General features: G+C 46.5%; 1 protein-coding gene and 1 long non-coding RNA gene across 2 annotated transcripts in view; one reads left to right on the top strand and one right to left on the bottom strand.

Annotated features, from left to right (window-relative positions):
- The window catches only part of LOC128876408 (uncharacterized), a 40019-nt gene extending 21716 nt beyond the window's left edge, over positions 1 to 18303 (bottom strand). The window contains exons 1-2 of the long non-coding RNA XR_008457020.1: positions 17661 to 18303; positions 15054 to 15206 (exon numbers count right to left, since the gene is read on the bottom strand). This is a non-coding gene — a long non-coding RNA (uncharacterized LOC128876408). The remainder of the gene's footprint in view (positions 1 to 15053; positions 15207 to 17660) is intronic.
- Positions 18304 to 19294: 991 nt separating this feature from the next.
- Positions 19295 to 23541, top strand: part of LOC128876404 (transcription factor Ken 2) — a 33541-nt gene continuing 29294 nt past the window's right edge. Inside the window, exon 1 of the mRNA XM_054122743.1 lies at positions 19295 to 22585. The gene's annotated coding sequence lies outside the window, so the exon portion shown is untranslated. The remainder of the gene's footprint in view (positions 22586 to 23541) is intronic.

Genomic DNA, 23541 nt, shown 5'->3' with positions numbered 1-23541 from the left:
AACACACGGAGGCCATTTTGGGCCATGGGGGGTATTTTTTTTTTTTGGAGTGACTGGGCGAATTCGAATGAAAATGTATATCATAGTCTTTACCATATTTAAACGTATGCAAAAGAATTTGGTGACTTCATTTTAATCGAATATTTACTTCCATTTTATAGTCACAATTATATTTCCTTCGGCGTAGCGAGTAAATTAATTTTCAACGCCGTCGATCGATTCCTCAAAGTTCTATAATAGCGACGAGGAAGTAATCGTCACCTTCTCCGCGCCTAACTTCATTAATCGAATGAAGAGTGAACTATGAATAACGATGAACAAACTATCCCGCTTAATCAGACGTTGTTTTCGAATAATTGCGCGTTACGTTAGCTCCACGAGCGAAACGTCTTGTTTCCGTGAAATATTCTCTTCGGTTATTTCTAATTAAATGACCACTAGCGTCGACATTCCGCTCGAATCGATGCATCAGCGAGATAATTTTGCAAATAATCCTCGATACCCTCGTTGAAATCGCGTGCAAATCGCTGCGTGTATACGATAAACGATCGTTTTTATGCCACCCAATAAGCATGCAAATTACGGCGCATTTTTAGCGGACGACCACGTTTGCGTAGACGTACAAGTTTATTTCAATGATTCCCGTGGCGAGCTGGGAGTGCTTCATGGTTATTCAAACGTTGGAAATGTTTTTCTTGCACTTTTATCCGTTTCCGCGAAGAGATCGTTTTCCTTTGCGATTCTGTTTTTCTTAACGCATATGTAAAGCATATGCAGAGAACAAACGCTGTGTTTACTGTTGATGTTCGAAAACGTTTCGTTTCACGTGCCGGGAAATTACTCGTTTCGTTCCAAAGGTAAGGTTGGCTTTTTTTTACAACAAAGAGTTACGCTTGTTTATTCGACGGAAGTACCAGTGAGAGAGAATAATCAACGAGTTTAGAAATTTCTTCAAGCTATTGAAAACGTGCGTTTCCTTCAAAGATCGTTTCTTTAAGTAAACGAAATAATACCGAGCTCTTCCATGACGAGTGCCAAGACGTAACGAGCAAATTAATTTTCAAACCTGGCAATTTCGGGAGCAATTCTATCGAAACAGCTCACAAAATTTTCTCGAGAAAAATTTCTGAAAAAATGCGGCAAACAACCGAATATTTTCGTCCCTTCTTTGTTTCCTACTGTTTATCCTTATCGCCTCTTCTCACCTCTCGAGTGTACTGACGGTTGCCACGAACGTCGTTTATGGCCACGTCTAAGTTGGCCGAGGCTACATTTTACAGCGTTTCTGTCTCAGATGGTTCTTTGGTATCTATGCTTCGTTTCTCCTATCTGCTCGTTCAAGGTTGCAATTTTGTCGCGCGCTGTTTCTCCCAACGAGATTATACTGCCTGCCATCAGGACGCAAGTTTTTGCGTTTTCACGGTGGAAGCCGAAGGAAAACGCCGGGGAGCCGCGTGCAAACGCTCGCGGAATCGATAACGTCCGATGATTGCGTAATTTCGATACATTGTCAAAGGAAATAATTATCAAATACCGAGCGGCTAACGTGGCTACCGGGGAGATACTTTATAGCTGAAATGGAAACACGTGAAAAAGTTAGAAAAAAAAAAAAAAGAAACGTAATAGCGACTACTATTATCATTACTTATTATGTGAAAGGGTGTTGAGAGCAAAGGCGTTGAACGGAGGGGTGTGACAAACCCCACTCTGGTCAACAAATTGAAATTCTCTTGGGCAAAGAAAGTTTCTATTCTTGAATATTTTATAAGTGTGAAAATGGCAATATTTTCACTGCAAATCCTAATTTTTCTACTTCCAAAATGATCCCTTTTCCTTAAGAAAAATAGCGCTCCACATCGAAAAAGAAATTCCTTGCGAAACATTCCCACGAAGAGGTATCGACGATGTGACTCCATTTTTTCAAGAAGATGGACTCGTACCACTTTCATAACGAACAGTCAGGTTGTCGTTACCACACTCGAACTTTCTCGATATTTGGCAACGGGTCGTGTCCAATTGTTACTTTTGAAACACTTTCGGCTGCTCTTCGTGAATTAAATAATATTTTTTTTTTATCTGTAAGCGGCGAGCCTGATTTCACATCGTTGAAAAGCGACTTTTACGACGAGACAAGGCCATCGAAAAGCGAGATAGCGCACAAACAGATAACAGTAGGCGAATAGAATAAGAAAATAAAAATAACACTTTCCTACGAGGTGGAACTGTGTACGTCTAACGGACAAAGAATGCTTACATTTTACGAACGTTGCGTCACAATCGATCGAGCATCGTTCCATGGCACGACGTTTCGCAACGATAAGTCAATACGACGGGCACGGAAACCGTGTAATCAATTTTCCGTATTATCGAGCCTCGATATTCCGTCGAACCGTAATTGCTTAATTAATCAGGCGCGACAGGAAGAATCCCCAAGGTGGATCGAGACGTTCCAAGGCGATCCCTAGTTGAAGCTTTCTGCTGAAACAAGATTCACAGGAAAACGAAATACAAAATCGTAGCGTTAAACTAGCCACTAATTTCCGACGTTATTACATAGATCAATTTTTATAACTTTTAAACGAGTTCAAGTACAAGTGTTCTTTCGTAATGCGAGGAATGCGAGTAGTACTTGAGTATTCGAATAGAACTCAGACACTGAAAGTGCCTTCGTTCAACATTTGACTGCCGCATTCGAATATCCGAATACAGAAAAATTCAACGAAATGGCCCGTCTCTATTTGACGCTCTCGTGTCGATTTTAGTTTCAAAACGAATAGAGAGTAGATCCACGGCTACGCGACCGCTTTCGACGCGAAGCCGCGGTTCGAGTCCGCGTGTCATCTATGATATTGCATAATCTCGGTTAGCGCGCGCATAAATAGCAGGCGTTAAATGCATTCACGAATTTTAGCACGGCGCCCTATCTCGCTGTTACGTTTTATTGCAGTTGTTCGCGGGTGCGCGATCTCCCCGACCGGGGCCGTTGTTACGCCGCGTTTCGAGATACAAAATGGAAAGTTCCCTCGGAAAGCGTTCGTCGTGCCGCGGAAGAAAAAAGCGTTCGCGTATGAAACGGAATCCTATCGCGGGAAAAGAAAATCGTTACGTTCCATTTACTCGTGATTTACTTCTCGCTCTTGCGAATCAACGTTTCACGGTTCGCGCGAAGAGAGTAAACACATCTAACGCCTAATGATGTAAACCAGAGTTTCTCAATACTCGCTTTCCAGGGGACCCTCCTCGATAAGGAGACCCTTTCGATACCCTCCCCTCTCCTCTCCGGTCAATCATATGGGTATTCACATCAACCCAGATCGAGGCAAAGTCATCCAAAAAATGAACCGAAACTTTTAACGTTTCTCGACCAAGAGCTAAGGGTGTCTTCGGGGAAGAAGGTTTCGAGTAGCGTAGGTACGATAAGCGTTATCGGTAAAATTTCACGTGTCGCCATCGCAGTTGCCGTCATCGCCGCGAAGAACAAGCGGATCAGCTTCAATTTCTGGCCGACCCAATTTCGCAATTTATCGTATCTACGTACGGGCCTCGCGTGTGTATGCACGCCGCTGCGATCCGACCATGCCGAACTGTCGAATCGCCGACTTATTGTTTCCTCTACCGTGGCAGCTTTCGCCGGATCGGCAGAGTTCACCGATTATCGACGTCTCCCTGCGTGGCTCCGCCCAAAGAGGGTGAATTTTTATTTAGGACCGTCGTCGTCTATGCGCGCGTCCGTTGCGTGTACCCGAATCGGAAATTGGATTATTGCACTTGTTGCGGGTAGAGCTGGGACTCTACTTGTCGAATTTCTCTGGGGATACTGCAGCGATTCGAGTATTCGAATGCTTGACTTTAATAGGGGTATTCGAGTACCTGGCTGTTCACAGCTACCAGTCGATCGTACCAGAGCCAGCCGTGTGCCTAAAAATTAATTACCATTCGCGAGTACAGACCGAACTTGATATCATCGCTGCTTAAGATTCTAAGGCGATACATTATGCATGCCATACGCCCGTCCGAATACGATGCAATGGGTGTTCAAATATTTCTACGCTGAGTGATTCTTCCGTGGCACCAGGTGACACGATCGCCGACGGACTGGCTCGATTATACCGTGTCCGAAAGTTTCGTGCGGAGGAAACGCTCGTTTGAGGTCGAACAAACGGAAACGCTGCGAAAGTAAGTTGTGAATCGGTTGTAAATAGAAAGAGAACTTTATTTCCACCGCCATATAGATAGACTTCGCTAGCAACGACTCGCGTGAAGCCATGTGTGTGAGCGATGGGATGCGCAAGTGCGCGTGCGATCACGTAAACGTCAGAGACGCGTATAACCGCGCACCAACTATAAGTAGGCCACGGTGCTTTCACACGATAAGGCCTTATCAGAATGTACGCATGCGGCTTTAACTTCTACCGTATTTTCCTCTGACTCCCTTCGTATTTCCCGCCGCCCGCTCTTCCTTTCTCTCTCTCTCTCTCTCTCTTCGCGTCTCTGTACTAGATTCTCTTTTTCTCGGCCTATTACATAGTTCCACGGCGTTTACTTTCCTGGCTGTCGAATGAAATAGACGGCAAACGTCGGTAGTAATTCACAAAAATCGTGCATGTATGAATGTGTACAGGTTGGCTTTTTATTTGGAATTTGAATACTATTCGAATACCTGACTACTCGACTGTCATTCGAATACATGATTTCACCATGTATTCCATGTAACCATTTGAATACCTAATCCTTGAACTAATATTTGAATTCTTGAAGTTTCGACTACCATTTGAGTACTTGATTTTTTACTGTCATTCAAATACTTAATTCGACGAGTACCATACGAATACCTTGTATTTCGACTATTATTTAGATCCCTGATTTTTCATACATCTCTCTTCAACTACTATATGAGAACTCTACCACCGAGGTGTTCAAATATTCGAATACCAGAGGAGTCCACCAGCATCCCTAGCGTCTTCCTCCTCCGCAACATTTCGCTCCCTTCGATTTCCATTTCGCTTTCCGTTTCCACTTTCTTTGTCCCGTCTCACATTCGGACATCTCGTTGGCCTATCTTTAGTTTTTGCCTTCGACCAGCTGCACGCACGATCGGAGGCCCTTCCCACGCACAGAAGCCAAAGGATTGCGAAGGTCGCCGCCACCGTCGCGTGAATGAAAGCGTCCTGGAAGCGAGGCCCTCGTTTCCTCTTTCGCTCCCTTCAATGGCTCCCTTTCCAACGGGCCATCCGCGAAACGTGCACGCCCCGACGATGAATCGAACACGCTCGCATCATCGGCTTTCCTTCGTCTCGATCGCCGCGTAGGTGGGGTTTATTAAAATACTGGCAGAACGACCGAGCGCCGTGGCTGCAATTAGTCCTCCGCAATTATCGTATACAGGAAGGAGGATATAATTCTTCTGCTATCGTCCAGTGAGAATGGTGTTTACGGAATACGACGTTCGCCGAGGCGGTCTCTGAAGGAAAAAGCCGGACGCGATGGAACTTACGCAATCGCGTAATAATCGAGCTAACGAGATATTTAGCGAGTTCCATAAGATTATTGCTTTTGACATCGTTTCTGAGCAACGGGTTGCGCAATTGCTCCTGAACGTCAACCGTACACCCGTGCAACCGTGATTTTCAGTTCGACAGTACTCTGTTTCGCATCTCGTCGAGTCGAAGGCTTTCTTGGTAATAATTCAGAAGCTTGGAGACAGTTTGCTGCTAGTTAAAGCAAGACGACGACTTTGGAAAGCGTACCGATCTGTGATTTGCGACAACCCTAAACATTTTCAAACGTTGAGTGAGTGTGCAGATGCTCCGGGACTGCTTAAACTATTTTTCGAACTAATATTCTTAACTAATATTCGAATACTGTTTTGAATACTAGAGAATTCTGTTATTTTGTGCGCCGATCAAATATCGGAACAAAATATTTGAATAGCGTGATAGGACAAGCATCGTCCATTTTATCGGAATAGTAATCTTTCCCAACGTCTAGTTTCAAGGACCGACGGAGATCCTCTCGCAAGGTTACGACGAAGCACTAGAAAATAATTTACGGAGATAGAGAAACGACAATGAACCCTTTCAAGAGCGGAATTCGGTGCTGAGCAAGTCCCATTGTGAAGGGGTTAAGTTTACGGCGGCGAGGTAGTTCTGGAGAACAGGCGATCCGTCGTTTGAGCCTTATTTATACCTGCTCGGAGTAATTAACGTTTACGACATTTCCGGCTCGCGGAGAGACGGAAAGTTTTGCTTCTCGTTCGAAATTATTGCCCAGCCAGTGTCTCTAGCTTTCCACGGTTTATTGATGCGTTCGCACGGACCGGGGACCAGTTGCGACGAACTCGAGCGAGGGAAAGAGTTTGGAGAATGGCCAGGGGGCTGATCGGTTCGGAGAATTTTCTCCTCCGGAACCCGTAACTCGACGGAAATTTTAAGACTTTTCCAGGGTTACACTTTTTTTTTTCTTCGTCTAGCAAAAAACGACCAACTATCCCGGGCCTGAGTTTATTTCAGCGAACCGTTTCGTTGGAATAATCCCGCTCTCCTTTCACGAACAGAGAATTCGTATTATCGAATTATCGAGTTCGACGATTGCACTACTTGGGAAACAAGGATATAATTTACCTTTGTGATTCGCGTCGCGAATATTTACTTCTAAGAAGTATTTCAATATTTAAGTATAAATAGCGAATAGGGAACTATTCGACTCGTGATAAAAAGTTCGAGTATTCGAATACTGAAAAACTCGGCGCGGTGCCAACCCTATGTTGAATTAACCCCTGCGACTCCTGCCAATATAAGTAGAAATCGCCAACGCGTAGCCTGAAACCGTATATGACGACTTCGAGACGGAACGAAAGTGTTTTCCTGTTATGGTAACGAATTTTACGATCGTCGTGCTTGATCAGCGTTGTCGCGTGGCGCCGTCGGGATTTTCTCCGACGAATACGTCCCTGGATCGCATCGACGCGTTAACTCGTTGTACAAACAACAATGTAAAGACCTTGAGACCGCAATGGTGCAAGGCATCGAATGTAAAACGTTCACATAACGTTATGACATTACATAATGATCTGTAATGCCGCTGCAATGTCGTGTCTGCCGTGCTCGACAACCAGATGAGAGATCAGGATCGTCTAGAAAAAGGCAAGAAGGTACATGTGGGATTTAATGATCTTCTAGTCAAGGTGACGAAAGATCGAGCGATACGTCGTGTCGTTTATCGAGCATTTTCTATTTATCGCCTCGCGGACGAACTTCCGAACGGTCAGCAATCGATACGCGGGCTCCAATCCCGAGCGTTCCTAGATTATCAGGAAAGAGTGTACTCGTAATACTGTATCGAATGCTTGAATAAACTAATTTTTTTCCGCCCCGATCAAGTATCCGAATATTTATCAAATTTGACAAGTATTTGTTGTACTCGAGCATTTGGAGTACTCTGTTATTTCGTGCTCTGACCAAGTATCCGAATATTCAAATTATTCGAATAATGATTAAATTTACCTCGCATTCTTTTAAAAAGATTAGCAACTTGCACTTGGAATGTTACCGAAAGTTTGACGTGCATCGATTTGTTTAACTATCTCAATTCGCCCAGATCCATACTTCCCGATCGTAAAAAGAAATTTTATAGAGTTTGCCCATTAAATTACACGAGCTATGATCGACCTCTCCCCACGTGTCGATAGGGTTACAACACTTTTAACTGCTGAGCAAACAAATTTTTATCTGAATGTAATCGACAATGTTCTGGAACTACGCGAAAACAACCATGATCGGATACGTTGCTCGCTCCGAACGGCACATAAAAGTAATATTTATTTTCGTTCACTTGGTAGTTTACGCGTTTCCTCCTCTTTCCCCTCTCAATTATTTTTTTTGGCACGGATCAAAGTCACCACTTTTCACGTCCCAATTTACGACGATATAAATGAAAATCAAATTTTCTAGCTATTCATCTTTCATCCCTTAAATTGGATCGGATACACTCTGCAAATTTTTGTTAATAAATCGAAACTTCGATAATAGTACTAAATAGATGAAATAAAAATTAAACAAATCCTAACGCGTTGTGTTTCGAAAATCTGTTTTTAAAATAATTCTCAAGTGCAAAGGGTGAAAGTAACACGTTCGCGGGATATGCGAATACTTTTGCGACACACTGTACAACGCCATTTAATATTCTTCTTAGATTATTCGCACATAATTTGCTCGTATCAATCGTAGATTCGCGTACAATGGCGCGCGGCAGATTATGCATCGCGATGATCGCTATCGGGACGAAAATTCCGCGAAGCAACAGTTTATCTGGCATCAGATTTCCCATTTTTTTTTTCCGTTCACGAAAGACCCGTTTCGAGTCTCGTTACAGCAGAGTTCGCACTCGATACCGAGATTGCATCAACGTTTGTTCGCATCGATTTTTTTCCTCATTTTCTCCCGCAGCCGGCTAACTATTGTTTACCGCGGCTACGGGCCTATTCAACAGCGTTTGCGATTTTCCTTCCTTCGATTGGCCATTCTACAGAAATTTTGTTCATGCGATCTCAATGGAGCTAACCATTTTGGACGTGAATTTTAAATATCTTATTTTCCAGAAATAAATTCGGAGTAACTTAAAGGAATGCTGCAGGAGGTACACGTTCACAGTTAGCGAGCTGTAGTTTCGAAACCGGTCAGAATTATGTAAAATGTGTAGAATGTGTAGAATATGTAGAATATGTTGTTTCGATACAGTTGACACCCGAAAAGAATGGATTTGGAACCGTCTTTGGGCTGTGGAACAGCGATCGTGCTACACCTCGAGGAAAATGGCGGCCGCGGTGCGTGCGCGTGCACATCGCCGCGCGCGTTTTCCGCTTTGGAAAGTCGAGGGCCTTCGAGGCATTATCTGGTCACGTTCACGGAAAAAGGGGGCCTTATCTGCTGCCGTTCCACGCCGTACAAAGATTCGTCACGGATTCTCTGTTCACCGGCTCTTTTCACGCACAATTGTTTGATTTCGAAACTAGATGCACGCGACCTCACAATCGCCACCGCACGGTGCGCCGTTCTCCAAATATGGCTTCCCTTTATACCTTAAAACTACAAGTTTCTCCATCGGTTCCCATAATAAGTGTAGATTTCAATGCAGAATTTAATTTAATTTAATTTTCCTCAAGATCGAATTTTCCCTCACCCGAACGCCTCAATTTATCCATTAACTACACCTTTTCTCCCTCCCCTGTCGACGAACCTCCTTCTCTAAACATAATCATAAGATTCTGAATCACCCTGTATATGCTCACTCGCGTCTCCAGCAAGACGAGGTGACTTTTCTTCGGCTGTTCGTGACAGAGAGCGTTTCTGGACGAGAAACGACACGGTTAACAGGTTAACGGAATGGTAACGGCCACGGAACCGCAGCGGAATTCCTAATTACGTAACGAGTAATTGCGTTGGACGTTCCCGCGACCACTTCCTAGGCAATTTTACGACCGCGTCGCGGCTTTTTTCGCCGGACCGGAGCTCCGTGGACGCTGCGGTGCGAAAATATTCCAGCGAAACTTTATTGTGAAGCGGCGCAGTAGGCGCGCGTTTCTGTGAACAGCTGTACGTGCAAAGTAGAAGGTTAACGCATGACATCAGCCCGCACTATTACAACATTCTATTACTTCGCTCACCGCGACGACAGCGTTCGGTCGCGTTTCCCTCTGTCGCCCCAAAACCTCGTCGGCTCCATTTTCTTTTTTTTTTTTTTTAATCGTTAACAGAGCATGTTTATTGTAATTTTTCGAATTTTGAGTTTGAGTGATCTTCAGGCCATACAATTAAAATTCAAATATCAATTGAACGTAATTTTCAGGTAATTTTCACGTCAAAAAATTGTGATATTCGGAAATTTTTTTTTTTGGGTACCGCTTGTTCACTATAAATTGTCCATGCATGGGTTGAAAGAGCATACTTTGGTCAACGTTTCTGCCAATTTTCATTAAAAAATATTCATGTATATGGAAAATATACACATCCTCGCCACACGTTACTAGAATTCTCGAGTCGAATAATAAGGGGGATTTTTCTGGTTTCAGTGGTCCGAATTAGATGAACCCAGAATTTTTCGAAACTAGATGAATGTCGCTATCGTCACATTCAAGGATTTGAAAAAATATTCGTGCGATTAAAAACTGCAAGCTTTCAAAAAAGAACATGTAAATTTTGAAAATGGAAGTTGGGAATGATTGAAGTTTTCTAAAAGTTTCTATTTTCTAAAAAAATAGAAATCCGTATGCACTATAGTGTCATTCGTCTAGTTTCTAAAAATTCCAGGTTTATTGAATTCGGACCACTGAAGCCAGAGAAATCCACCCCGCAGTGCAACTCGGAACTTTCGGTAAGGTCATTCAAGGATGCATGTACTTTCTATACAGATCAAGATTTTTTTATGAAAATTGGCAGAAATATAGTTAAAAGTATGTACTTTCAACACATCTAAGAATTGTTTGTATCGAACATTAGGTATCGTTTCAAAAAATTCTCGAATATCAACGTTTTTCGCTCGAAACGCGTTGTTCCTGCTCAACGAAAGAAACCTTCGTTTAATCGAAATTTCATTTGCCTATCGATAGTAAACTCGAAACGTTCGAATTAACGTCCCGAGTGTTTCCTCGAGCGTGCTATTAATAGTGCGAACCCGAACAAATCTATCCATTTATGCAGCCTATTCACGTTGTTTGCAAAATCACGCGCCATTTTTGTCATGCTAAGCGCTTTTCTTTCCGAACGTCGGCGGCAAAAATTGACCAAATCACCGGACGTTTTGCCAACGAGGCGAGTAAATTATTATTCATAAATTCATTGAAAGTCGTAAAACGATTCCTAGTACACTGACATTGTATCGACGTCCATCGCGTTTGTGTTTCTATCCATTCAGCTTGTTTCCTGCATTTGCATTTCACAGAAAGCGCTGAAGGAAAAATCGTTCCCGCGCCTAACCACGCGTTCACGTAAGCTTTTAAGTTTCAAGGACTGAAAATCGCTGTGGTATAAGACGAAGAGAACGAAGGAAACGTTTGACGAGTTAACGATATGTGATTTGTTGTAAATCTGTCGTGTGAATTTCTCGAGACCAACAACTGGATTCGTTCATAAATCGTAGTATTCGGATACCGGACTGTTCAAACACTATTCTTGAATTTTTTGAGGTGAAGAGGGAGTTCTACTACATTCTAAAAAAATGTTGCTATACGAATAAGTGTGATTTAAATACTACTCGAACACTGGCTTCGATGTAATCGAGATATTTCTCATCAAACTTTATCGTTAGTGTTAAGAAATTAGGAATTTTTTTTACGAATCATGCCACGTTGAAAAAGGTTAAGAACCACTGCGCTAACGCGACGCCACGAAAATAGTGTACCTATCGCTGTTAGCAGTCTGTGCATACGCTTGCACAACCTTGTTCTGGTTTTAGAGCAAGCCGTATCTTTCCACGGAGAAACATAAGCATTTTTTTCATCAACCGTTACCACGACACTTATCGCGACAATGTAACGACTACCGGAGGAATCTCCATCGCGTCGTCTTATATTCCTCCAAGTTCCTGGATCGCGGATTCCATTAAAGCCAGGATAATTTTCATACCGTCGATACACGACGAATGTATAATTAAAATCTCGCTGAGGCATAATGCTAAAAGTGTGTGATCAATTACGAGAAACCGCGGCTGCGATACATATTCCGAACAGGAAGACAAAGAGACCGTAAATGACGTAAGACCGCTCGACGATCGAAGCACGATGGAAAGGTATTTTCCTCGAATCCTGGCGGGGCGCGGCCGTTTGTGCGAGTTTTTCATGCGAGGGAGCTTGTTTTTTCACATTTTTAAATTCACGTTTCGCGACGTTATCATCTTACAACGCGGACAAAAAATGGAATAATCTACGAGACGCGTTTCTGTCTCAACGCGGCAAAGGTTGCTCGTTACAGAGTTTTACACGATCAATGCCACGGTAGCCGTTGTTTTAATAATATTACTTGAATATAGAATTATTTATATACGACTCGAATAACTGACCATTCGATTTCTGCTCGAATACTCTCCGAATATTCGTCTGTCCAACTATTCATTGAGTACTCAAACATTCAAATACTCGGACACGTCCTTATTTAAATAATAATGTTTCCAATGGGCAACTGGAATATCCAACATCTTCGATATCTGCATCGTACATTTCAAGAATTAATTCGAATACCAGCATGGCCGATCGTAAAATATCGTAAAGAGCCCTGTTCGAAATCGGCAAACAAACAACCCGAGGTAACGAGATCGTTGCGAAGAAAAAAAAAAACAGAAAAAAAAGTGGCATCTGAGTTTGAATTAGCATTTTCCAAGCCGGACAGGCGAGTGTCGGGTGACTTTACGGACGGTCAGCGTGCGCATATCTCGAGCGGACGCCGGGGACGCGCAAACCGGTAGGAAAGCACGCCTAACGTAAGAGATCGCCTAAGAGGAGTAACGCCTAGTTACCAGCGTACACCGTCTCGCGGAGTTGCGGCCGTTGAGGAGAGGTAACCTTGAAACTGGCCACCACCTCCAACTTCGTCACCTCTATCACCTACGCCCGGTGGCGCGTGGTGCGCATCAGCGGCTCCGACGAGCGCGACCGGTAGCAACCGGCGGTAGTGGCAGGAACCCGACTCAACGCCGGCGCGTCAGGCTGTCCCTTCGGAAGCAACGAGGAGCAACTTAGCCATCGTCGTGCAGCAACAACTAGAGCAGAATAAGAGGAGAAAGGGTCCCCTTCCGCCAACACTCTCCTCGCCCTTCAACTCCGTGGAACCAGCAAAGAAAGATCCCTCCCTTTCCTCTTGCTAAGGACTCCTCCTCCTCTTCCTTCGTGTCCTCCGTCGCAGCCCTAGCGCGTCCCAGCTCGCCGTCTCTCTCTTTCCTGTTCCTGTCGTCCTCGCGCGGTCCTCTCGCTCCCTTCGTCACGGGGAGCAAACCGGATTCGCAATAAAACGAGTCGCCGCGAAACACACGGGACCAACGAGGATCTAACATATACGGTCAAACTGGATCTCCATCTTTCTACTTCTCATTCTGCATTCTCTTTCTCTTCCCTCTCCATCTTTCTCTCCTCGGTCCCCCACCACGCGGGCCCCATTTCTCTCCGTCTCTTTTTTTTTTGTCTTTTACCTCTCTCTCTCCACCTCATCCCGTTGCCACAACGTTTGATCTCCTCCCCTTCTCCTCGACGGTGCCCTTTTCTCCGTTCCCTTCTTTCGCCGGTTCCGCCGCGGCGTCCGTCCTCGTCTTACGCGATTCGAGTGAAAGGGACTTCTCGCGGAAAGAAGGGATGGCTAGAACCGGCGAGTCGCGTTGTGAGAAAGGTGCAAGTACGACCGTCGTTCGACCGCCTCGTGGGATGAGGTGGAGGCTAAGGTGTGTTAGAAAGGAGCAGTGGCGTCGCTGGGGAGCTGCGCGCCGCGTGACACCGTCAAAGGGGACGACACACCGAAACGACCCCTTCGGCGCGATTTGCGAACGGTGCTTTCGCAGAAATTTCTTACTTTTTAATAAAGATATTCTTTTCTTGTTAACGTGGAACGCGCTCGGTAGCGGATCGAACCTCAACCAGGGGCTCGGATGCTTCTTGTTGACTCGCATAACGAAATCAACTAATGTTCGAATGATATTTACAAGTGTAATTGTACATCTGTATGAAAATATAGACGTACTTGTTACAAAATTGGGAGTGACAAGAATTAATGCTACATCTGTGGAGAAGAGCTAGCAGCCAAGGTGGCGGCGCTCCGAGCCATCATTCACGAGAAGTGGTGGGGAGAGTCGCGCGCCTCTTATTAGACAGGATCTGCTACATGCGCTAATATCTCCGAAACTATAAGAGATATTAAAAATATGTTAAGGACAAAATATAATTATTTGTAATACTCTACTACAACGTGGTAAAAGTTTCGCAATTCAAAGGAGCGAATCAAATCAAAGATTGGATTCAATTCCTGGAAAACTTCAGTTTCTATTAAATTTCTTACTGTAATTTCTTACTGTAATTTGCAGGGACATTTTCGTATAGATTGACAGTAACCCTAGCGACGCCACTGTTAGAAAGGAGTATCAGGGAAGGAGACGATAGAGGGTAGAGAGAGAAAGAGAAGTGGTGCAGTTCAGGGGAAGGTGAGACTGTCTCACGACTGACCAAGTGGCCCTAGGGGGGATGTTGCTTCATAATTTCGAGGTGGCGTGTCAACAGATTTTCTGGAGGAGCTGCGTAACCGTTTACGCGAAAACGTTACATCGTTGAATTTTCGTTGGTGGCTGGTAGGTCGGGAAAACGCTGGGATACGGAAGAGAGTCTCTCAGGTTCCGTTAAAAAGAGATTAGAATTTGCTCCGTCGTTTGCCGTCGTCGGGCAAAGTAGACTGTCCTAATTATAGTGTCGCGTGAGTCAGACAAGGAAAACAACGTCCGTGTTGATAAGATTGCGCGGATAGCAGGAGAAATGTTGCGTATCACCTATCGCTGTAGTCGTGTAGCTACGCGAGCAACTGCCGCGGGTTCCAGGGAGATAAAATTCAGTGTAGACGGTAACGACGTAAGCGAAACGTCTCTGAGCGTATTTGATGCTTTTTAATCTAGAAATAGCTGACGGAACGCCGAGCGTGTTTTTCTCCGGCTCGAGATAGGGCTGCGACTATCCGAAGTGTTTAATGTACGAGCATTTTATAGATATACGAATGATGACGAATAAACTTGGAATATTTTGCTTTTCGAGAGTAATTGTACGGGATAATTTCTGTTATAGTTATTGGATACTCAATTACTCGAGTACTTGAATATCTCGTCCACTTACGAAGTATCCCAGTACACGTGATAAAAGTAGAGTTTCCATGTTGGAACATCGAACGAGGCGGATGTAAATTGAATAAAAATTGTCGGAAATTAATAACGATAAGTGCGTATCGATGTAACGCGATAACGAAACGCCTTGGTAACATGAAAGCGTAAACGCAAGAGGGAATGCGAAAAAATAGCAAAGTGCTTAATTGCATGCGTACCGAGGTTGAAGAGGACCTTGCAGCCGTCCCCTCTTTTTCTCGGTCTCCTTCTTTGACTCTTTCTATTCCATCCTCTCCGCCTCCTCCCCTGGTCTTCACTCCTTTTCTGACGCTCTTCTCTTTCGCGCGTAATGATAAACAGCCGCGTGCTCCCTGTAACGATTACGCAAAACGTTCGGCCTTCTCGACGCGCTTTTAATTTAGACCGCACCATAAATAAATAAATAATATCTAGCACGATAACTCAAGGTAGCTGGATGAGCCGGCGGGCCTGCACGCGAATTAATTAATTTCTCGCCAATTACGACCGCGCTGATAACGCGCGCAAACATTTGACGTAACAACGCGCTCCTTGAGAAACTGTTGGCATTTTTCGGGATGCAGTCGTTCGTCGAACTTCATTTCGGCCAACGAAACAATATAGAGGCAAGCCCAATTTATAACTACTCGAGCCGAGCTAGTCAGGTCGTGGAACTCGATTGTAAAGAAATTCTGTACGTAGTATTATTAAATTGTTTAAAGGAATCGATCGTTTTCGATGATATCGAAAAGATTGGAGCCACACAAACTCGGTAACGTCAGACTGATTAAGACAACGTTAGTTGCTGGAGCGTTCGCATTTGTCCAAAAGGTTACCGATTTCTCATCGATTACAGGTTAAATCGTTACTCGGCAAGATGACATTTTTAATGGCTCAATATCCTCGAAATAGACCGATCGTAGTCGTGAAAAGTTCGTACGGACCGCAAAAGGGCGCATTGACATTTTGCATCCTGACATCTATTATTTCATTCTCGTTCTTAGCGGTGGGCTCAAAAACAATTGATTATAAGACTGCTTGTTGAATTTTTCTGTACTCGTATATAATTCGAGTAAAAGGTGATTCGAGTAAAAAGCGAAGATTTGAGCAGTGTTTGTCTATGAAATATTCGAGTAGCATTTAAATAATTAAATACTCGAATATTCTCGTATTTAATGATCGAATATTCAAACTCAGCTCCCGAACATTCGATTCGTCGAATAATTGGAGTATTCGAAAACAGAAAAATTCGACGAGCAATTCCGTGTACTTTCGCGTCGAGAAAGAGCAAAAGGAAGCGGGTATCGCGCCGAATTGCGCCGTCGCCGGCGTGCATATCGCATCAGCTGTTCCTCGACCTCCTTTCCGTGCGGCCCTCGAGCGAAATTCGTCTACCGCTCTAAGTATAGCCAGGCGCTGCCGTAATCTCCGGACGCGTGCACATCGTTGACCGAATCTACGAATGGCAATAGCTGCGGGTACGCCCGTCCGTCGCGACCGAGCTCGGAGAAAGAGGGATAAAGAAACAATCACGTATCTGGTACACCGACTCGAATTAAAGCCGCACCGGTCGGCCATGAAATTCTTTCGAAGAATGTTTATAAATAGTTCCAATGAAAAGTAAAACGCTCACCGAGCTAAAGGTTTCGTTAATGAAACGAGTCCGGCGCGCGATCGATGCGCGACCACGTGATGAATGAAAGGGTTTCGAGGGATCGTGGGCCACTTTGGGTGTTTCGACGGCATGGCTGGTTACGTAAAGTCGCGACACGGGGACGCACCTATCAATTTAGAGCAGTGGTGCCCAAACATGCCAGGCACTTTCTGCTCGTTATAGAGCCAAGGTGAAAACTAATCCTAAATCCTGACAGAAAGTATGGAGGATTATTAGTGAGGTTTTAGAGACTCCGATGCCTTAGTTAATTTTTCAGGCCTGTGGAATACTTCGTTCCAACATAAACAAGGTCTAATGGCTCTGAGTGCGAGGAGACATTTAAGTTCATGGGTGGACAAACAATGTTTTCTGATACCCATTTGATATTCTTCTAATAGGTCTTCTCATCCAGCATCTCCAGGGGAATTGGAAAACATTCCGATAGAAGTACGAGATAACATTCCACTGGAAACTATTCAAAAGCTGTATGAATCTATTCCAAGGATAGCTGTATCAGAGGCAAATGGTGACCCAATCCATTGCGCAATGAGTAATTACGCAGCCAGTACGTGGACGAATTGTCCAAGTTTGTTTTGCGGCACACACGATCCTTTGTTCGGGGAAATGAGTTGCCCAAAGAGGATTCCATAAACGGAGCAAGGAGGACGAACCTCTGGGATTAAATCCTCCTTATCTCGATCACCGTTGCGAGCTGCCAAACAAACTAGGACAACTTGTCTTTCTATTAGCTGTGCGATTACTCATCGTTTCGGAGCGACTAAAACACTATTATGCCCATTTCAGCATTATTTTACTCCCACCCTAATTCGAAATTCGCACAGTGCATTTACTGCTCTGCAGAGCGTACCAAGACCGTAGCGACTCTTACCCTTTGAGAAAAAGGTCCTTTCATCGACTGATTTTCACTAGAAGAGCAATGATAACCGTGACAAACGTACTTCGACCTCATCCTTTAACGTTCACAAATACTTCACCAGAAAGGTGGCGAAATACCACAAATAGAGAGGATAATTACATTTTTTCGTAACACTGGAAGGTATGCTTCAGATACTAATTCGAGTAGCAGAATTATAAGTGACGGATGATCGCTAGTACTTTGTGAGATGACCTAGTATTTTCGTTAACACCTCACCTTCGGTAATAATTCATTCGGTTCCTCGACGAAAAGCCTCGTCGGCCATATACGGGGCGGTCAACTTGTTAACTGAAATTGTCCTACTAGCGAGGAGGAACCTAGATTAGGATCGAGATCGTTCACAGTCGCGAAACTTGTCGTGGTGCAACTAGCGTCGTAGCAAAGACGTTTACGCGGGGTTTTAAGCGAAACGACAAAGTGTCGTCAAAGACGTTTGCTGTCGCGAGCTAAACCAGTAATGAAAGTAAACACGGAGGAAACCTGAAGCCGAAGGTGTTTACCAGCGAGTCATTCAAGCATTTCACTATCGATCACGGCTGAAAGCGTATTCGATGCATAACTAGAGCAACGGCATAATAATTCCTCCGGATGAAAAAGTTTCTTCACGCGCTGGCTGCGCGAGTACCGATTGGGCCCCCGCGAGCGGGCCAACCGTGCTCCAAGAGAAAGAAAGCACGTGGGCGTGATAGGTGGCGCGAAGAATAGACGGGTTGGAAGGTCGACGAAAAGAACCATACGTGGAGATTGGTGGCGGAGGGTGGTGGGGAGGGGGGAGGGGGGGAGAGGTTGGAGGTGGTTCTAGAGCATAGGGAAAAGAAAGAAAGGAAGAGCGGAAAGGGAAGGAAGAAGGAGGTGGGTGAAAACGTAACTTCTATCTCCTCGGTTCGCGAGAGACTGAGGAGACGGCGCAAGCGCGTTCTCGCGCATGAAGAGCGCACCGCGAGCGGTGGCGGAGCGAGAAAAGAAGCGGGAAAAGACAAAGAGTGGGAGCAGGGGGGCGGGAGAAGAAAAGCAAAAGATAAAGTTCCCGGAGGCTGGAGCGATAAAGGGAGACGGTTCGAATCGGGTGAAACGAGATAGAAATTCTACAGAGACAGCGCGTGGACGCAAGAAGAAAAGGCTCATGGGAGGACGAACAGAAAGAACGGAAACGTACGTGGGGACCAGGGACGACGAGGGGAAGACTTGCACGAAAGGAAAAGAGCCAGCGGAGGGGATTTTACGCGGGGAGCCTCTCTCGCTTCATTCTTACGTATTACGTGCACGAGTACCAGCCGAGTCTTGTATTACACCATTACCGTGACAAAGAGGCCTTCTATCGGACCGCATCCGAACGACGAGGATGAAAGCGCGCACCGTGTAGAACCGTTGACGGTGAAACGTGTGTGCGTACGCGGTGCACGCGCGCGTCGCGATAGACTTATGCATACGGCTAGACACAGAAACGAGAAGGAAAACCGCGGAAGAGCGAGAGCGAGAGAGATGGAAAGGTCGACGGAGAAAGACAGACGGAGAGACTCTACTCCTATCGCGCGACGTTCCCCGTGCATGTGCATCGGGAGGCAACACCGACGCGACGCCGGCGTCGCACGCATGCACGCGCGCATACACACGCGGGCAAATCGAGGCACGCACGTACGCGCACACACTCGCCGCACCGGCGAGTGAACGTACACGGAAGGAGCAACACCTCACAAACGAGGCCTAGGCAAGAGAGCTATTTGTAATGTAATAGTGAGAGCACCAGTGGGGAAAGGGAGAGTGGAGGAAGGTGGTGGTAGGTGGAAGGGCGATGGTGGGAGGAAAGAGTAAGCGTAGGAAAGAGATAGGCAGAGGGAGAACGAGCAACCGTGGAAGCGAGACGGAGCTAGGTGCCACTCGACGAGGAACCAATACTACGGTCCCTTTACAAACCAACTCACAAGACTCGCGAGGCCTCCTCTCTAGCGTGAGTATTCCGCCAGGGAGTTCTCGAGAGAGAGAACCGTGCTTTTCGGACCCTCAACCCTTTCTGGGCTCGCCTGTAACCCACCGGGGCCCACCTGGCCTCTTCTCTACCACCACCACCAACGTCACCACCACCACCACCACCAACGAGCGGGAGTCACTACCACCGTTACGATTTATCATCACCGTCACCGTACCGACGTCCCGATCGCTGGATGGTGTGCTGCACGTACACGTTCACCGCGCCGCTCCGATCCGTGTGTGACCACCACCACCAACCACCACCGCCACCACCACCATCGTCACCACCACCATCTCTCGCCGACTGCCCAGTCTACCTCTCTCCGCGTTTACCTAGGACCAGACAGAGAAAGCGAAAGAGCAAAAGAGCGAGAGGGCGAAGAGTAAGAGAGGGTCTCGGCTTTGCGCAAAAGTTACGACGGAGCGAGGAACAGTGAGACACACCGCGGAGACCGGAAGAGACCCTCTCTCCCTGAAGAAGTCCTCCGGCGAAAGAGAGACCACGCGCGAAAAACCATAGATCGTTTTCGATCGAGTGCGTCGGAGTCAGTGTGTCGTACCGCGGGCTGTGTATGTGTGTGTGCGCGCGTGTGCATGTGCTAGTGCAAAAAGGTAACGAGGACGTCGTCGTCGTCGTCGTTGTCGTCGTCGTCGTCGTCGTCGTCGACGTTGTCAACGTTTCGTCGGTTTCGTCGTCGTCGATAACAGAGGCCACGTGGTACCCATTGGTTTCCATCCTCTTCCGGGTTTTCCATGGATCTAATCTCGCGAAATTCCACGGACAGGGTCTCGTAACGAGGCCCCGAGCGGCGTGCTATCGTGTGTCCACCAGTGAGCGTTCCCCGAGAACGAAAACACACCGGAACACGTGCTCATCCGCACGTGCTTTCGACGACGCACGTGCTCCACGGCCAGGTCCGGCTTTGCGTGCTCCGGCCTGTCCATTCGGGACACCCCCGGAAGAACCGTCGGGAGAAACGTCCCCGACGTTTTCCAGCCGTGGTGGGACCGCTCGTAGCTGGAAGGAATCGAGTTGGAAATTCCACGGGAATATCGGCGCTCACCGAAACAGGTGTCGTCGACGTGGAGCGTGCACACACCCGGTGGCGCGCACCGTGCTTGGAACGCGTAGCCAGCCGATCGATAGAAAGGAAGTGAAAGGTGAAGGAGAAGGAAAGGGAAGAAACGTGGAAAAGAAGAAGCATCAGAAACGAAGAGCGAGAGAACTCGCCGTTCGGTTTACCGCTTACGTACCGTGGCAAGAGCGGGCCGGCCGTTGTGTAAGAGCTGAAAGTAAAAGTTGAAACCGCCGACTCGGGGCTCGCGGGAGCGCGTGCTGAGCGCGCTAAAATCCGATCCTGTCTCGTAGGCTGGGCATAGCCGAATATTCTCCTACCTCTCTCTTTCTCTTTCTCTCTGGCTGCTTTCGGATTTCGGTCCCACCCAGTTGTTTCGACGCGCGCGTGTCCCCGCGTGACCGTGCGTCGATCAACCGTCGTTCCCGCGGATAGAACACGGGTGATTGTCAGGAATTCGAACGGCGGAACGCGCGCGCCCGCGGTACCGAACGCGAACACGAAACGGGAAACGGGACCGTCGTGAAAGAGAACCGTGGAATTGTGCAACGGCGACGTTTCTAGTCGGAAATCGGCGGGCAATTTCGATCGAGGTGGGAAATCGATCGAAGGAAGCGCAGGATATAGACCGTCACCGTCGGGATTCCGCTGAAGAAAGCGATGGAAACGATTGTTCTCGGGCTGGCGTCGTGCGCAACGAAACGCGAGTGCTCAAGGTCGGCTGTATCTCACCGGTAACCCGCTTCCGGGACGAAGATCGGAAAAGGCTTTACCCTGCCTGGTGAACAGATTTCTGCGGCGGTATCGGCGCGCAAGCCTGTCTCTCGATTCCTCGATCGGCGTCCCGCTCGCTGCAGAAGTTTCGTAAAACGGATTACAAAACCAGAAGAGAAAGGAGACAGAGAAAGGGAGAGGCAGGGGGAGGAAGAAACGAAGGAGAGAGAGACGATCCCCGGCCACAGGAAATCGTGGAGATACGGTGTTCGAGCACCTCCCGTCGAGGGTGGACGACGACGAGGTGGACGACGGACGGGAAAACGAGTCATCCGAGGAGGAAAGAGGGGAAAAGGGCGAAGGAGCCGAGACGACCAGTCGCGGACCTCGCTACCAAGAAGATCCGGATGTGGCTGGATCCACTCGTTATCTTACGGAGTCTCTATCACCGCGTGCTTCGCCGATCTTCGTACTTTGCCCCCCCACCACCCGCCCCCCTTCGTCCTGGAACTGGATTCTCCCAGGGCACATCGTTGATCGATAACCTCCTCCTTACCTTCGTCCCAACCTGGTGGATCCCGCTGGATCGCGAGATCTCGAGCTCTCCGTGAACGCCGCGCGCGGGGACACGCGGCCGAGCGGAATTAAAAGTGCGCTTAAAAAGGTTAGCGGGATAAAAAAGGCGCGCGCGCGAAAGGATAAGAGAAAGGAATAGGAGCCACCTCCGAGTCCTTGAGAGTACCCAACGGGTAAAAGTGCCGCGCGCGGAGCCAGCCGGTTGACCCTGGGCAGCCAACGGAGCAGACCCCGTTGGAAAAAAGTTCTCCGCGTTGTCGTCGTCGTCGTCGTCGGTGGATTTTCCTTCGTTTGCATCCCCGTTTCGTGGTGGCCAAACGAAATCCTGGCCACGTGTGCCATCCGGGAAACGTCTACGTGCCAACGAATCGCTGCTCGCTTTCCAATCGAATTTCCCCGCGGACGCTGAGGAACTCCGTAGCAACGACGAAACGAAAATACGCCAGAAATTCGACGGCGCGCCGTATCGCTGTACCATGTGGACGTGCTCAGCAGTGTGAAGTGTCTCAGTGGCCGATATCGCGTTGCGATTTGTTCGTCGTTTTCACGTTTTCCCCAGCAACTAAACGTGCCCGCGATCTGTTCATTCGGTGGTGAGATTCTACGCTCCGGAGTATCAATGTACGTCACGTGTATGTACCGTCGTCCACGTCGCCGCTATCACGGGATTTCGGGTCGTCGGCTCGTGGAGATGCTTCGTGACTCCTCGAGAGAGTCTTAACGGATAAATAATACTGCGTTCGCCGATTTGTTTCCTATTGTTTTGGATACCATATTGGATAAAGTGCGGACGATCAAAATTACGAGGTGAGGAACAACGATGCTTGCGCTATTCGCTTTCTTTCTCTTCCTTCTAATGATCGGATCGCGAATGTTTGTGCAAATTTATATTTTCACGGGTACAGAAGAGGATTTGGAACTTCGTGGAATGTTTATTTTGTTTTCTAAAATAAAAGAAACGGGAAACGTAATTCTGCGATGAATATCTAATTTGATACAGATGTAACAGGTGTTCCGATACTTCTGGCCGACAGTGTATATTGTTGTTGGTGTTTTATATATTTCTGCATAAACATCCGTAGTTCGTCGAAGACTGTAGCCGTATCGTTCGGTTGTCAGCGTGTTTCGGAGTCGACTGGCAAATAACAGACGCCTCCGAGCGTGGAAGTTACTCTAATGTAAACATATTGGTAAACGTTTCCTTATCGCGACGAATGGATTTAAACGCGACTGAACGTACAACTTCTGTAAATCTCGTTACTTACGTAGCTAAATGTAGCTCTTTGTACGCGTAACGTGAACGATACGGCTGATAATATTTACATTAAACTCGCGCCCGCGTCGCCCGACCGTTTCTGGCGCGGAATTGATACGCAATTCGCTCTCATTCTCCCATCTTACCCTAGTTTTTTCGTTCTATTCCTATTTCGGTACCGTTACCATTGCTTTCCATTTATTCCGCGTATTTTATTTATTCGATCTCGTCTTCATCTGTTGCATACTCGTATCAGTGAATTTTCGTGTTTCTGTTTGGAGCAGAACATGTATTTAGGTTCATTCTAGCCTAGGCGTAGAGTGCCACTGAAGACCAGTGGACTGTAAACTATTTTCATGTGTTTAGATATTTTGTAAACAGTGACAATTGGGGTTCTACAACCACCCGGGAAGAATGTTTGCGATGCAAATAGCTTACTTCGTACACGTTATGTTTTGTTTACTTTCTTTATTTTGAATTTTTCATTTCTCACATCCCAACTTTGCTA

This window comes from Hylaeus volcanicus, chromosome 5, assembly GCF_026283585.1.
Source record: "Hylaeus volcanicus isolate JK05 chromosome 5, UHH_iyHylVolc1.0_haploid, whole genome shotgun sequence".
Lineage (NCBI taxonomy): Eukaryota > Metazoa > Arthropoda > Insecta > Hymenoptera > Colletidae > Hylaeus > Hylaeus volcanicus.
This window is presented reverse-complemented; position numbering and strand designations above follow the sequence as displayed.